The sequence below is a fragment of the Amblyomma americanum genome, chromosome 6, assembly GCF_052857255.1.
Source record: "Amblyomma americanum isolate KBUSLIRL-KWMA chromosome 6, ASM5285725v1, whole genome shotgun sequence".
Classification (NCBI taxonomy): domain Eukaryota; kingdom Metazoa; phylum Arthropoda; class Arachnida; order Ixodida; family Ixodidae; genus Amblyomma; species Amblyomma americanum.
The window spans coordinates 117,458,948-117,474,099 of NC_135502.1; the positions used below are offsets into that span (position 1 = coordinate 117,458,948).

At 46.8% G+C, this 15,152-nt stretch overlaps 1 protein-coding gene across 3 annotated transcripts in view; it reads left to right on the plus strand.

Moving 5' to 3' along the window:
• GluClalpha (glycine receptor alpha 1) overlaps positions 1–15,152 on the plus strand; it is a 403,918-nt gene that overhangs the window by 104,894 nt on the left and 283,872 nt on the right. For all 3 annotated transcript variants that reach the window (XM_077627890.1, XM_077627892.1, XM_077627894.1), the window contains exon 3: positions 6,972–7,026. The gene's annotated coding sequence lies outside the window, so the exon portion shown is untranslated. The remainder of the gene's footprint in view (positions 1–6,971; positions 7,027–15,152) is intronic.

The window sequence follows — 15,152 nt, forward strand, 5'->3', positions numbered from 1 at the left end:
AGATAATTTGTATTAGAGTACAAGAAAAAATAACCACACGCCGCCGGTGGGATAGAAACCCATGACATCCGAATTTTGCGCTCGGTACTCTATCAACTGAGCTACGGCGGCGGCTGCTTAATCTGCTCCTTACGGTGGTACTTAAGTTGCGTGTAAGCTTGCCTTGAGAGTGTTCGCCAGCGCCACCCTCGTTCATAGCGGTGCAGTTAGTACGCCCTCTATTACCGCGAGTTTGAAGTGGAACGTGATGGAACGGTGAAGGCAGCAGCTTTGCGAGAACCCTCTTATGCTACGTATAGAATCAAGACAGACAGTACCGAGGTCATCGTTATGGTTCACTCGGTTCACTACAACAACAAAAAAAAGAGTAGACATGTTAAGATGTGTAGCTGTTATGCGCAGTAATAATGACGAGTGGAGAGTAACATGGTGGGGCAATCTGATGAAACCAGTTGCTGAGCGAGTTGGTATTTCATGTTTTCATTCACAAAGCGCTTAGACGAACACGAACACGGTGGTGTCTCCCTCTTGTCCGTGTTCCTCTTCGCGCTGTGTGAATGAAAGGAATTTGATAGCAGATAAAATCGCAAATACAAATCACCTTTGGGGAACGCAGTCACTCGTGATTCCTCATTGGTGGCTCTCTCTGCTTAACACATCCTGTGATGTTGATAACTGACATTTGGGTCCTCTTTTGCCTTTGTGCATCGTCATATCAGTTTTAAAAAGCAGAAGCGGCACAGTCGAGCCCGGATATATCGAACTCGAAAGGGATCGCAGAATAGTTCGATATACCGAAATTCGATATGTATAAAAAAATGTCAGCAGGTAAACCTATCATTAAAACACAAGGAGCCTAGAAGCGAGAATACATTGCACCCACGGTGGTGACTTGCTTCTTGCTCGAAGTGCCACCCACCGGCGTGCTGACAGCGTGCTGCTCGCTAGCCTTTGCTTTATAAGCCTAACATGCTCCCCATCTAAGCCGTAGCGGACAGTTCTTTAGAACTAATCGGTGCCTATCATAAGATGTCTGATTCTGTTACCAGTGCTCTACAAAATCGATCGTCGCTCGTTCATGTGAAGATACAGTTGGTTTCCGCAACGCCTTCCGCAGCGAAGCGACAGAAGCATGCCAGGCGAGGAGACGCCACCAGGCTCTAGTAGCGTTGGCTTTACCGCACGACAACCGTGCTGTGTGGAAGACGAGTCCGAGAGATTGAAGGCCACCCTCAAGTACACCTCACGCTCACTTCGTCACACGGCTTCACAGCGGTTGCGTTGTCAACAGGTGCCTTTGATACGCACGAAACACATTTTTACGCATTAAATTGCTCTAAGAGCGTATTTTTGAGTGACGCCACTTGCAGGGGCGTCGCGCGCACTTGGACATATAGAGCGACCGGTGAAATTGTATTTCGATATAGTGCGCGACTTTCTTATAGTTTTAGACAGGATATTCGAGGGGGTAACATGTGTTCGATAGAGCCAATAATTCGAAATATCTGGGTTTGACATATCCAGGCTCGACTCTAATGACGTTGCAGGAGAAAAAAGAAAGGTGCCCTAAATCTACACATATACTAAACATAAGTAGCTGCATAAAAGCGAGAAAGTATGGGCTAACCGCCGTAAGATTGGCGCTTGCCGCTAAATTTATTGGGACTGCCGCTAACTTTACACGGGTGGTTCCGGGCCTTTAATTTTTTTAACTACTATTTTCTGCTCCTTTTTCCGTTTTTGCTGTAAAACAGTTTCGATAAGGTGAAATTCACTGGAACCGATCTAGCGGCTCCCAGCGATCTTCACGAGGGCACAGCGTTGTCCCTTCGGCGCAAGTGATTGTCGCGCCATCTGCGCGTGGCAGTAATTGTGGCTCGGCCAGTGAACAGGTTCCGTGCACTTTCCTACTCAATCGTCTTTCGATTGCAACAGAACTGGTCTTAATTCCAATAGGCACGCGCTTCAGTGTTTTGCGCCCCTTTGCTTCCATATGAATTTGAGCGCAGAGCTCGGAATCGAACCCGCGAGTTTCGTGTACCGTGCGATGTCAGTGCACATTAAAGAACACCGGGTGGTCGAAATTGTCCGCAGCTCTCCGCTGTGGCGTCCCAATAGCCTGAGTCGCTTTGGGACGTTAAGCCTATAAAACCAAGCCAAATATGTCATAATCCTATTTGCTAGCCCATTATAACCTATGCACATTTTTCAGTAAGAGGTATCATCACTGACGCTCTTAGTTAAAGGCCATCACAATCAGTCAGGTTAGCTTGCTGCAGAAAAAAACGCGGATTGCTTCAGGTCTGGCAGCCCGTGCCACCTACATTGGGCAGCATTATATTTAAGATGCGCTCCTGGCGTTCAAGGACAATGGCAGTGGCTTAAACTTTACAGTAAGGAACCAAGTGGTCGCTCTGGCGCGGCGCACTTAAAATCGCACGAACCAGCTGCGCTCCTTAACCAAGGGCAGCTCTTCTCTGGAACAAGCGAAAGCTCCCTATGCAAACATTCCACCGAAATCCTCGTCCCGTATAACCTCCTCCTCGTACAACCTCCTTGCCTCTCCTTACCATATCCTTTGTATGTATATATACCTCCACCGAAAGAAGCGGTCGAGCCTACTGGCAGCATCTCCAGCTGCTCCCCCTATGGTGGGCGGACATTCAACGCGCCGCGAGGAACTGCCCTAGCACTGCCCCTGGGATGCAGCCCACATTCTCGGTCGCCAAAGCCTTTTAGCGAAGCTGTGTGAAGTTGTTTGCATTCCGAATTTGTTTAAGCACATGGGCCTCAGTTCTGGTGCCTGTATGTTTGTGTGTGTGGAGTGTGATACCTACATTAGGCGTTGATTGTCATTCTATAAATGTTTAAGGAAGAGGCTGACCGTTTTCAAACCCTCATGTTTCGCGTGGACCGAGTGGATTCCTTTGCAGTCAGCGAGTGATTGATTGAGTACCTCCTTACCGGCACACACGCACGCACGCACACACACGCGCGCGCACACACACACGCGCGCGCACACACGCACGCACGCACGCACGCAGACGGACGGACTGGCAGACACACATGTGAATCAGCCAGTTAAACATTTAGATTCAGCGCCCGTTAGCGTTGCTCATCAAGCTTGGGGGTTGATTTACTCCATTATAAAAAAAATGAAACGACCCGTCTAGGTACGCCAAACTCTGGCACCAAACGATGACGTTCTCTTAAATTTTTTTACCACTTACTTCATGTTTGCCAGCCAAATAAACCCGATGCAGTCATCACGTACGAGAGAGCTTGCATGTTTAATGACAAGACGCCGCCTTCGTGTGTTTATGCGCACGAGCGCGTCTGCTCTGAACGAACCCACAAAGCACTTGTTCTGTCTCTTCGAGGCACTGAGCGTTGACGCTATTGGCTTTACTCTGAGCGAAACCAACAGCCACACCGAGCCTCGGTGAAGGACAAATAAAAAAAAAAAGACGCAACCGAACGCGTGTTGCGGAGCTCGTCAAAAGTACTCAGCGATGACAAAAACAAACTCAGAAACGCGCCAGCGGAAAACAAAAAAAAAAAACAGACCAAAAAGAAACAAGCTTCCGCTCCCTCCCCCCGCCCCCCCTGATAACAGATTTATGTCCCCCCAGTAGGGCGCCATCAGCCCCGGCCTTTTGCCGACTTCCTGCGTCTCGTCAGGGCGCCACAAGGCCCTCTTTCCGGTACACCGATGGCGTAGTCGGCGCGACAAAGGAACTCCCCCAAGGTGTGCCGCTTCGCCCAGCCACTCGCGCTGGAGCGGCCCTCTCTTCGTGTATCCCTGCATCTATTCCCATACGATGGGGCCTCCGTTTCTTGTTCGTTCGCTGGTGGCTTTATCCTTTCAACCTCTGTTGCTGCCTCCTGTTTCTCTCTTCCATCTTTCTATCGTTCATTTCCTTTCTCTTTGCTTCTGTCGAGCCTGGTTGTATGGGGCCCCAGTGTAACTTCGAGTATGCATCTCCTGGCCTCTCGGTGCATTTAGTCAAAGAGCCGAGGCTGCCAGAGAGGGACGAGGGGGTTAGCGGAGCAGTGCAGAGTCGGGGATTGCATCTTTTCTGCACGCAAATCAGTTTTCCCCATTCCCCAGCGCGGGCCCGGCACAATGCGAGCCTATACAGTATCGACTTGCATCTCTACCTTGACAACAGAGCCTACCATTGCCTTCGCCAGATAACGAAGAAAGAAAGGAAGAAGTAAAGAAGGCGGAGGAAATCGGGTCAGAAAAAAGAGGACCCTTCCCGCGGGTCCGGATGATATCGATGACGCTGCCGCGCCGTGTATATCTCCGGTCGAACACACCTGAACGGAACCGGGCCTTTGAAACGTGTGCTCTGCCCGGCTGTTTCTTTCCGAATGGGCTGGGAGGCAATCTATTTGTCAGCTTCTTTTCTACGCGGCTCTGCTTCTAAGTGATTCGCTCCGACTCCATGCGTTGCATTCGTCACGGTCACTTTGCTGAGCCGGCGCGGCGTTCGTTCCCGAAGGCAACGCAGTGTCGATCCGAGGGTCCAACCTCGCGTAGGCCATGTCGCGCCAGGCGGACACGCCGTTCGGTTCCTGTTCTTTTGTTTTTTACGCCTACTTTCCTCGACATGAAGGATTCTTTATCGACGGAGCCGAGCAATCTTGCGTAGCCATTGCGCGCTTCCGTGACACGGGCGACTGGATGTAAAGCTCTGCTATGTTCGTAAGAGATCTATGCCGCGTCTTTGTTGACTCCAAAGCACCAATCTTCTAGCGGGATGAAACGAACAAGGGCTTTAGCTTGTACAGCAGCGCACGTCCGGGACCTTCTAGAATGTCTGAAAAAAAAAATTCTCCAGTTGCTATTATTGCCGCTTCGCAGTATTTCAACTTCAAAGCACTTCGGCGCTGCAATCATCACATGAAATTTTGTATATTTCTACCCGCATATCTCTCTAACTCCGCAATCCCTCTCTGTCTGGCCCCGTAAATTATCACACACAGATGTCTTTTTTACCTTTTGAGCGGAGTAGTAATAACTGGTTCCGGAAATTTTGACGACTTACGTTTTGCCGAAGACTTTGTGCAAACGGCGTCGTATTAAAGGTGAATCTTGTCCCTCGCTTTAGAGGAAAATAACTGATCGATCTGCCGACTGTGGAATTTTCTATACGTGCTTGACTTGCGAAGAGAAATTGATAGGCGAAAAATAATGTCGACGGGAAACTATAAACTCTACACCTATTCTGAACCGCGGACAATAAAAAAACACGCCCCTATAAATCTGCCATGTTCAGATTATTGCACTATTTCTGATAGTTTTACTCGTGCTCTAAATGAGCAGATATTTGCATGAGATATGACGTGAAATTTTTTTCTTGTGTCTGACATCCATGTGCTAGCTTTTGTTTCCATTGTGATATTTTGTGTTGTAGATTCACCTCTATGAGTCCAGGCTGGTTAGCTGTGCCCCAAGCCCCTCGAGTGCTTGCCGGATACAAGACAACAAGAATCGGGAACATAAATACTAGACGATTTTACAGGAGAGACGCTGAAACATGTCTAAAATTTTTGCACACAAATTTTAAATATTGGAATCTGTAAGATTCTGGTTTATAAAACTTCAAGGTAATAGTCCATTCTTCTGGTATGTAGCAAAATGTTTCTTCTATAGTGTTTTCCATCGCTCGCATCGATTAGTTAGGACTGCCACAGAAAACCAATGGGGAACGATTTTGACGAGAGAAAAAACGTTAATTAATTCCAGCCTGCCGACGGGCGATCGGCGGGTATATTGATTGTCATATCAAATTTTACAATATATGAAAAAAAATTGGCGGTGGTTTAGCTCTGATTGAACTTGGAGTGACGCGATAGCTACAGCTGGCTGAGCGAAACTTGGTCATGTGACCAACCACGTGACGAACCACGTCATTAGCCACGGCGCCGCGCCGCCGTCAGCTGGTGCGCACCACGTGACCAACCACGTGACAGCGTGGTGGCGCAGCCACGCTGTAGGCTCGAAATGCTGTCGTAATGTAGCTATCGCTACAACAACTGCGCTCATAAACTCTTTCCCGTTGAAAATAGAGCGGCATGTGGCGAGGCGGCGACGAAGAACGCAGCGCAGCTGTGGGGTCTCTCTGGTTACCATGGCATCAACGCATGCGCACAACTGCTCATCCGCGTGACGTCACACTAGGCTTTGACGATGGAGCGGGCGCGCGGCCGCGGCGACGGCGAAGTGCAAGCCGCACTTTGCTTCTCTTCGGTTGCCATGGCAACGGCGCATGCGCACAACTGGCCTCTCCCATTACCGCGAAATGCTCGACTGGCAGCCCAGTTTAGCTTTGGCTACAAAATTCTTTTGTCCAGAAATGTTGGGTATGGCTAGTGCCTTTGATCTGCGCTTCGATGGCACTAGACCGTTTCGTGGAAATATTAATGTACACCGCCTGTATTTCTTGTGCCACAGCTGATAAATTCTATTTTTCCGTTCAATTTGCATGTATCCTTGTCGCCATTCATTTGTTGCTGACAGCAACCACTGATTGCCTGACTGAAGCTTAAATTGTCCCAAGTCTTGCAGCAAACTCTGTGTGCCATGCTGTTGTCTTGTCTGTTGGGTACTCAAGAATGACACTTAAGAAACTTCTGCTCTCCATAAACTTTGCACCTGAATTTAGGAAAAAAAACTGTCCCGAAAGAAATGCTACAAGATTTAAAAGGCATGCTTTCTTGATCGTCGTAATATTGACCTGTTCGAAGGTGAACAAATAAAACTGGTTGAGAAATAACATAAATCATTCAAAATTTTCAAGAAGAGCAACAATATCATTCGACACTTGTCATCTAGCTAGGAAGCGGAGAGCGATATAAGGCACGAATTATAGCAGTAGTCGTACCCCTAAAAATTGCGACGTGCTCAAAAACTTTATCAACTGCACAATGCCTAACCTATTCACGCATTCTTTTTCTTGCAGCGGGCTTCACACTCAGGGTCTCAATCGCTCACAAAAACCTGTGGCTCCTTCTAACGTAAGTTCACACTTGTTTTTTTTTTCCTTCGCGTTTGCATACGTAGTGAAACAGAGGTAGAAGTGACTTTTTTTATACCTGAATTAAATAAAAATGCAGCACAACGTGACAGAAAAGGGCCATTCTCTCAGCATGGTTGGCTCACCCACGGCGATACGCAGATAATAGGGGGCTTTCAACATAGGGTGACTCCACCCCATTAGTTGGTAAGGGGATAACGGTTCGCCACTGCGCATGGGCCGAACGCAAAATAGATTTAGGTCTTTGGGTTACCAGGTAACGCAAACCCAAAACCGGCGAAATAGCGTGGACTCCTAACACAGGATAGGCTCGGGCAACATGGCGACGTCAGGAGTAGTGTGGGCCACTCGCCTAACAAATTTTACATGGTCACTTCACAGTTAATAAAGTCTGTGGCATAAGAATTGAGCACGAAGGTTTTTATTGGTCTCAAGATGCCGGCATCTCAAAATTCGAGCCATAAAGCCCCACAATATTTAAGACTGCTTCTATACATCGACAGCTCCATGGCTTATGTAGATGTCAGATAGCGCACGATTTTGAAAGAGGTTGATGTTGCTCACGTACAAAAGAGAGAGAGGTTGCAGGCTATTCAATTTCCCGTAATGCTTAGATGTGCTATTAATTGCTGCATTTTAATGTTGACGTAAGCAAACGCGAAAATAAATCTTAATATGCAAGATTACAATTGAGACTTTGACTTTCCAGGCGAGATGGCGCTCTAAGTGAATAAAACTTTTCAGATACCGCCAGCCCCCTAAGCTAAACCTTTCGACGTTACACCCCGCACTGCCACTGTACTCGGTGCAAGTAGAGGACCCCTTATTTCGGGTCCCCAGTACTAAAACTCTCCAGTGTGCCGGACGGACGTCGATGTGTAGTGCGGTAACCCACGCTCTATCGGTGTTACGTATGCGCGCATTCACCGCCTGCGTTCTTAGACCAGGTTACAACAGAAGTAAGTATTCACCATTGTGTATACGAATAGCCACCTACTTCTCCGCTCGATATAACGAAAACCGCCGAGATACCATGTTGATCTCTGTTACAGGAAAAACAGGTGGAAAGAAGTATTGTTGAGTAGTCTGCGTGGTGGAGGTAAAGAGCTCTCAGTGCGAAGACCTCGCAGAACCAAGAGGTGCATTGCAGTATGCTGAGTATTCTGATGAAAATAATTAACTACGGGCACGAAGATTATATATGATCAGAGAGGCAGCTTTCTCTAGCGTCTCAACACATTTCCCAATGACCCAGTGTATGGTACACTCTAAACAGAAACGAATAAAAAATGAGGAAGCTGTCCTTTAGCGCACTCCCTATTATAAAATGAAGTGCGCTAGAGGACAGTTTACTCACTTGCGCGCATATATGGGCGCATTCGCGCATATTCTATAAGTAAATCTCAGGTGTTAAGCAGACCGGTGGTTCGTTAGAGTCGAACCAGGGGCACTTCATGATCATAAAGCGGTATGGGTGTATAAAGTCTTGTGTTATCCGCCATATGGTCTGCCACTGACAGACGCATTAGAGAAGAAAAAAAAGTAAAAAGAAAAGCCTCTCAGCGCCTTTAGTTACCGGTCCATAAGCGGCCACAACTAAAGAAAAAAACGCCGCAGACCCTGGTCTAGCTATTAGAGGGTCTCCTTAGCGAGAAAGTGACGCAGCGTAAGTACACGAAGATGGAGTCATGCAGGAATGTGAGAAAAAAAAAACACGGAAAGGAGAAAACTTTAAGGGGACCTGAATTAGATGTCGGTAACTCAAAGAGTATAGCAATAACACACCAAACAATTAATTTACTGTGCTTCATTACCACCCTGAGCGCAATGCTGGATGCAGAGGCAAAGTCTGTTTTCGCTGCCGTAAAGAACAAGGATCATGAAGAGCAAAACCGCAAAACAAGACGGGACTAAGGCAAGCGACGATTTAGTCCTGCCTGCCTTAGTCCCGTCTTGTTTTGCGGTTTTGCTCTTCATGATATCATACCAACTGGCCTACACCAAAGTCCTTCTAAGAACAAGGATGTAGCTTTGACAAGCCGCTGATAGTGTGTCGTCTGATGTGCTGGAAGGAACCTCTTTGGAACGTGCACGGGACGTGTGTGGTATGTGTACGGGACGTGTAAGGGACATGTACGGGATGTCTACGGGACATGTGCGGGACATGTGTGATTGCTTCAGTGTACTCCCCGCACCTCAAGAGAACCCCTCCCCGACCCACAAGCACCTCATGACCTAAGATGACACCCTGTACACGATGCTGAAACACTTCCGATATACTCTCTTCAACTTGATCGCTCCCGGTGCAGAAAAAAATTGATGTACAGAATGCGGCGGCAACAATCACTACAGAGCATTTCAGTCGCGAATATTTGCCCATAGATTTTAGGAAGAAAAAACTGCTCAGGTGCAGCTGTTGAGGCACGTGTGCTTTAAAGCGAAGAACCTCGAAACCATTATTCTAATTACGAAAATTGAGCTTCCACAAATTTCGGTCGCAGGATTTAGGTGTCGCTACGATGACGCGATTCGAAGAATTACGAAAGGTCGAAACTTTCGCAGAAAACTCGAGAAAATTTTCATTAGGTGGACAGATGAGCGCAGTTCAATGAAAACGCACACGCTGATCAAAAATATTCAGGTCACAGTGAGAAAACATGCCGCAAAATAGCCGGGATAAAGTTGCACTTCAAAAATCTCAGCCTTCTTGTTATGCTTTCGGGCTAATTCAGTGTTGAAACCATCTCTTTTGTCTTCTGAGATAACAGTAAGAGATCCACAAGGGTCGGGTTAATAGAGATGTCGTCGACGCTGTGAAAAGGCCTTCAGAAGTGGCTATTGTTTCTCGATTGTGCTCGCGCAGTGAAAGTACTTGAATAGCAATTTTTAGAGAACTCAGTACAATGGGCCAATAGGTAGAGAGCTTTTTTTATTTTGTTGATATTTCATCATGATTTGCATGCAAGGGATACAGATGAGGTGATGGTATATTAGAGCTCGCAGGGAGATAGGATAAAGCGCAGTCTGCAGCTCAATTAGGGATCTATAGCGCAGTAGCTAGGCAAGAAAGGAAACAGTGGTTAAGGACAGGCTCATCTAATTATAATTTATGCGGTTTGGGACAATAGTGGTGTCTCCTTACTAGAAAAAGACCACAAACATTTTCCCCATGATTTTACTATGACCAGATCTAAACAATGGAAATATGGCCCGCGTTCCGCCTCGAGCATTTCTTAATTCAGGTTTTTTTTTTTACCTCAACCAAGATTTCAAGGAATCGATAGTCCGCATGGGCATTTTTTTTCTGCTTTTGCTTCTAGTTCACAAAAAAATGTTCTTGCTCAAAAAGAAAATCCCTGCAGATAGTTCCTATTTTCTGAAGGATGCAGAAAACTGATATACCTTAGTTTTGGATAACAATGGTCCCGTAAATATTAGATATTGTTCCGCGGGCAGAATAAAGGATAATTCAATGTCAAATATACGACTTTTCTGTCTTGTTCTGTACGCGTCAACCTAACGAGCGAACGAGCAGCACATTTTCAAAATTTTTTCGTTGTGCAGTTTAAATTATTCAACTCTTACCAATAAAATGTAGTAGGATTTTGACGTCGTTAAACTAAGTAGACGTGCGAAAGTCTGGTAGGCTCATGGTTTTGCTTTGCAGGGTCGTCGGCCCGTCTGGTGATGATGTCAATTGGATACTAGTGAAGGATGGCTCATTGGGACATGGGAAACGCCGGCGACGAAGACTCTTGCATAAGTAATCGATGAAGCAGCGGGGTGAGAGGGAGGATCACAAGAAGCAGTTCTCGAGCACGTCAGCCAGCCGCCTCAAGAGCTTCTTCGTCCTTGACGTCGGCGCATGATCATCTTCATCGCAGAGGTATTAGCTGATGAAGACGACGGTCCGCAATGCACAGCACCAGAGTGTGTTGCAGTTTAACATCAGGCTTGATCGGCTGCGGTAATAGCATAGTGCTCCCGTGTAGTGACCAGCGAAAGTGATCTGGTCTCGCTGCCGCGGGTTCAAATACAGTTGCGGCAGTATTTGTTTTATTTATGTATGATTTAACCATGGTCGCACTAAAGGTCAAGCTTCACATAAACTTGGTGAGCTGGTTTGACTTCGTGAAGTAGCTCTTTCGCACAACAAGAGCGTCATGCTTCAGCCCGCAGAGCTTGCGGCGCATCTTTAGTCATTTTCGCATGTATAGCGGCGAACAGATCCACTTACCAGACTGATGCAAACACTGGCACGTTTTACGGACACTACGTACTGACAGGCTGTCTGCGAACCAAATACAAGGAGAAAGAAAACAAACAAATTAAACGAAACTAGGCGTTCGGAAAGCATTGTCGTCAACGGTACTCCTATGAAGGTAGCACGCCACTGATCTTTTTCAGCGTCACATCAGCTACCCGTCGTCCGAGACCTCCCTGCGGCTGCAGACGCGCGCTCTGAGAGCAAGCAGCAGGGCTCCTACCCTGGCCCGCTATCTTCTCCGTGGGCTTTCTTCTAATGATTGCCTGAATGGGGACTTCATTTCGGCGCCATTCAAACCTCCGCCGCGGCCCCCCTGCTAGTTCGGCACCCATTCAACCAAGGAGCCGCAGGAAGAACCTTTGCCAAGCTCTGCGGGGATGAACCACAGGCGCCGAGGCCGCTTTCCCTGCAGTCTTCGTGCTACTTTGATTGCCGCATTTAACTCTCCCTCCCTCCGAATTCTTTTTATTTTCTTAATTGCTTCCTTGCTCCTGCTTTTGTTTTCTTCAAGTTAAGAAAAATGGTCGAAACAAGAAAATGGGGGCGGTCCGTACGACCGCTGAGTCTGGTGTTGTCCACCCTAGACAAGCATCACTGGCGTTGCACTGTTTCCGAGAGAGCGGAAGGGCCTGGGAACGTGCACTCTGATCGTAAGAGGGTAAAAACGGAGTAAATCACTGTCCTCTAGCGAATTCCCTTCTGTAAAAAGCGACTGCGCTGGAAGGCAGATTACTCCCCTTTTACTCTCATGCAGGCACATTTTTGTTCTGAATGCATATGTAGCTTCTGCGACGTCTCGAACATGCATGCAGATGATGAGCGCAGCATTCGTGGCTGGTGAGGGTAAGTCGACATGCCGTTATGTGGGTGATCACATTTGGAAGGCATGCGCGCGATACGTCTACCGTGTCTTCTCATGCATATTTATTGTGTTTGCGATCATGTACAATGCACGCGGATATGTACGTAGTAAGCTAGTGTATATACACGCAACGTGTGCGGCTACGTATTTATGCTATATTTATAACGGTAGACAGCTATGATAGACTACTGGTGACTAGGATGGCATTTCCGCCCCTTGCGGGACTTACTAATCTACAGTAAGCTTTTTATATGACAGGCTGTGTTTCACGATGCGCACTTTATACAACAGTGTTTCTCAGATCCTTGTTCTAACCCTTAACATTTGGCTCAATATGTGTGGAATTTCGGAGCAACTTTGTCGTGAGCAGTCGCGAACGTCATTGCTTAAGTAAAAAAGACGAACTGCGCAACAAGAACACGGACGAAAGGGAGGCAGACACACACTAACGCAGACTTACAACTTTACTAAAGGAAGGAATACAAGGCAAATATATATAGCGATCCCAACGCACTTCAAATCTGATCAATATGGCACGTGACAATCTGCCCAGGCGATAAACAGACCACACAAGAACCAACGCTTACAAGATAATCTTATACCGGGCCGGCCCTTTCTATGAAAACAAAAAGCAAAGGAACGCTTAGCGACAGTGCACTCTTGAGAATTACGCGTTCTCCAAAGTAAGAAAATTCAAAACAAAACCACACCACTGTAGCCATCTGATACCACTGAAGCTCGAACCGCTTACAAGCGCAGGTGCTGACACCAAAACCAAGAGATGAAGCACACCCCCTTTTGAAAGCAAACAAAACGGGAAACAAGAACAACCACATCGGTTATCGTCAAAATAAAAAAAAACAGTGAAAAAAGGCACCAGGTCAAAAGGGTAAAAACACCAAGAATCAGCTCAAGAAGCTACGTCACAAAAACAGTGAAAATAGGCACCAAGTCATTTAAAAAACAAAAAGATGAAAGACGGGACAACAGTTTAAGACAACAACGGTTTTAAAAAAGGGGGAGGGGTGAATGAAATCCGAAACGTAGGAAAACATCTAAAACCATGACAGAACCGAAACAAAACTGAGATCGCTAATCAAATGAACAACGAAAGCATCAAACGCAATCAGGAGGCACTGCTCAATCACCAGGGCACAAACAGGCCACTAGGCTACACATGCCCCCGCAAAAACGAAAATTCTTTGGATGATAAGGAAATGGAAGCCTTGCTAATACAGTTGTCCGTGGTGCCGATGTAAAAAGTTTCGACGACGAGACGCTCCCATTTGTCATTCAATCTGGCCAGAAATTCCGTCTTTTCGAACCATGGTACACAGTCCCGTTGCTTCATTTTTGTGCAGTCCGCACAATGCTTAGCCAAAAACCCTCCATCGTTGTTTGCCACGCTCAACCGGTGCTCCCTTGCTCTTTCATTAAAGCATCTGCCGGTTTGGCCTATGTAGACTTTTCCGCAACTAAGGGGAATGCGGTAAACAACGCCGGAAACGCAATCTTTGAACTTCCTTAGATGTTTGATTTTGCAAGGGGTCTTCTTAGTGTTCTTCATCATCACGCACACCTTGGACAGTCTGCATGGAGCCGAGAAGACAACGTTGACGCCTCCTTTTCTCGCCACTTTCTTGATGTTGTGCGAGAATTTGTGGATGTATGGAATGACATGGGCCTTCTTTTGCTCGGCGTCTACTTTGTCTTTGCGTTCTCTCTTAATTTTTTGAAGCACATTTTCACACACACTCGAAATGACGTGCGGAGGGTATCCAGCTGCTTGCAAACGCTGAAGCTGGTACTGGAAGCTCTCTTGGACTTTGTGGTCACAGGACTTTTTTAGGGCCAGTACCAGTACCAGCTTCAGCGTTTGCAAGCAGCTGGATACCCTCCGCACGTCATTTCGAGTGTGTGTGAAAATGTGCTTCAAAAAATTAAGAGAGAACGCAAAGACAAAGTAGACGCCGAGCAAAAGAAGGCCCATGTCATTCCATACATCCACAAATTCTCGCACAACATCAAGAAAGTGGCGAGAAAAGGAGGCGTCAACGTTGTCTTCTCGGCTCCATGCAGACTGTCCAAGGTGTGCGTGATGATGAAGAACACTAAGAAGACCCCTTGCAAAATCAAACATCTAAGGAAGTTCAAAGATTGCGTTTCCGGCGTTGTTTACCGCATTCCCCTTAGTTGCGGAAAAGTCTACATAGGCCAAACCGGCAGATGCTTTAATGAAAGAGCAAGGGAGCACCGGTTGAGCGTGGCAAACAACGATGGAGGGTTTTTGGCTAAGCATTGTGCGGACTGCACAAAAATGAAGCAACGGGACTGTGTACCATGGTTCGAAAAGACGGAATTTCTGGCCAGATTGAATGACAAATGGGAGCGTCTCGTCGTCGAAACCTTTTACATCGGCACCACGGACAACTGTATTAGCAAGGCTTCCATTTCCTTATCATCCAAAGAATTTTCGTTTTTGCGGGGGCATGTGTAGCCTAGTGGCCTGTTTGTGCCCTGGTGATTGAGCAGTGCCTCCTGATTGCGTTTGATGCTTTCGTTGTTCATTTGATTAGCGATCTCAGTTTTGTTTCGGTTCTGTCATGGTTTGAGATGTTTTCCTACGCTTCGGATTTCATTCACCCCTCCCCCTTTTTTAAAACCGTTGTTGTCTTAAACTGTTGTCCCGTCTTTCATCTTTTTGTTTTTTAAATGACTTGGTGCCTATTTTCACTGTTTTTGTGACGTAGCTTCTTGAGCTGATTCTTGGTGTTTTTACCCTTTTGACCTGGTGCCTTTTTTCACTGTTTTTTTTATTTTGACGATAACCGATGTGGTTGTTCTTGTTTCCCGTTTTGTTTGCTTTCAAAAGGGGGTGTGCTTCATCTCTTGGTTTTGGTGTCAGCACCTGCGCTTGTAAGCGGTTCGAGCTTCAGTGGTATCAGATGGCTACAGTGGTGTGGTTTTGTTTTGAATT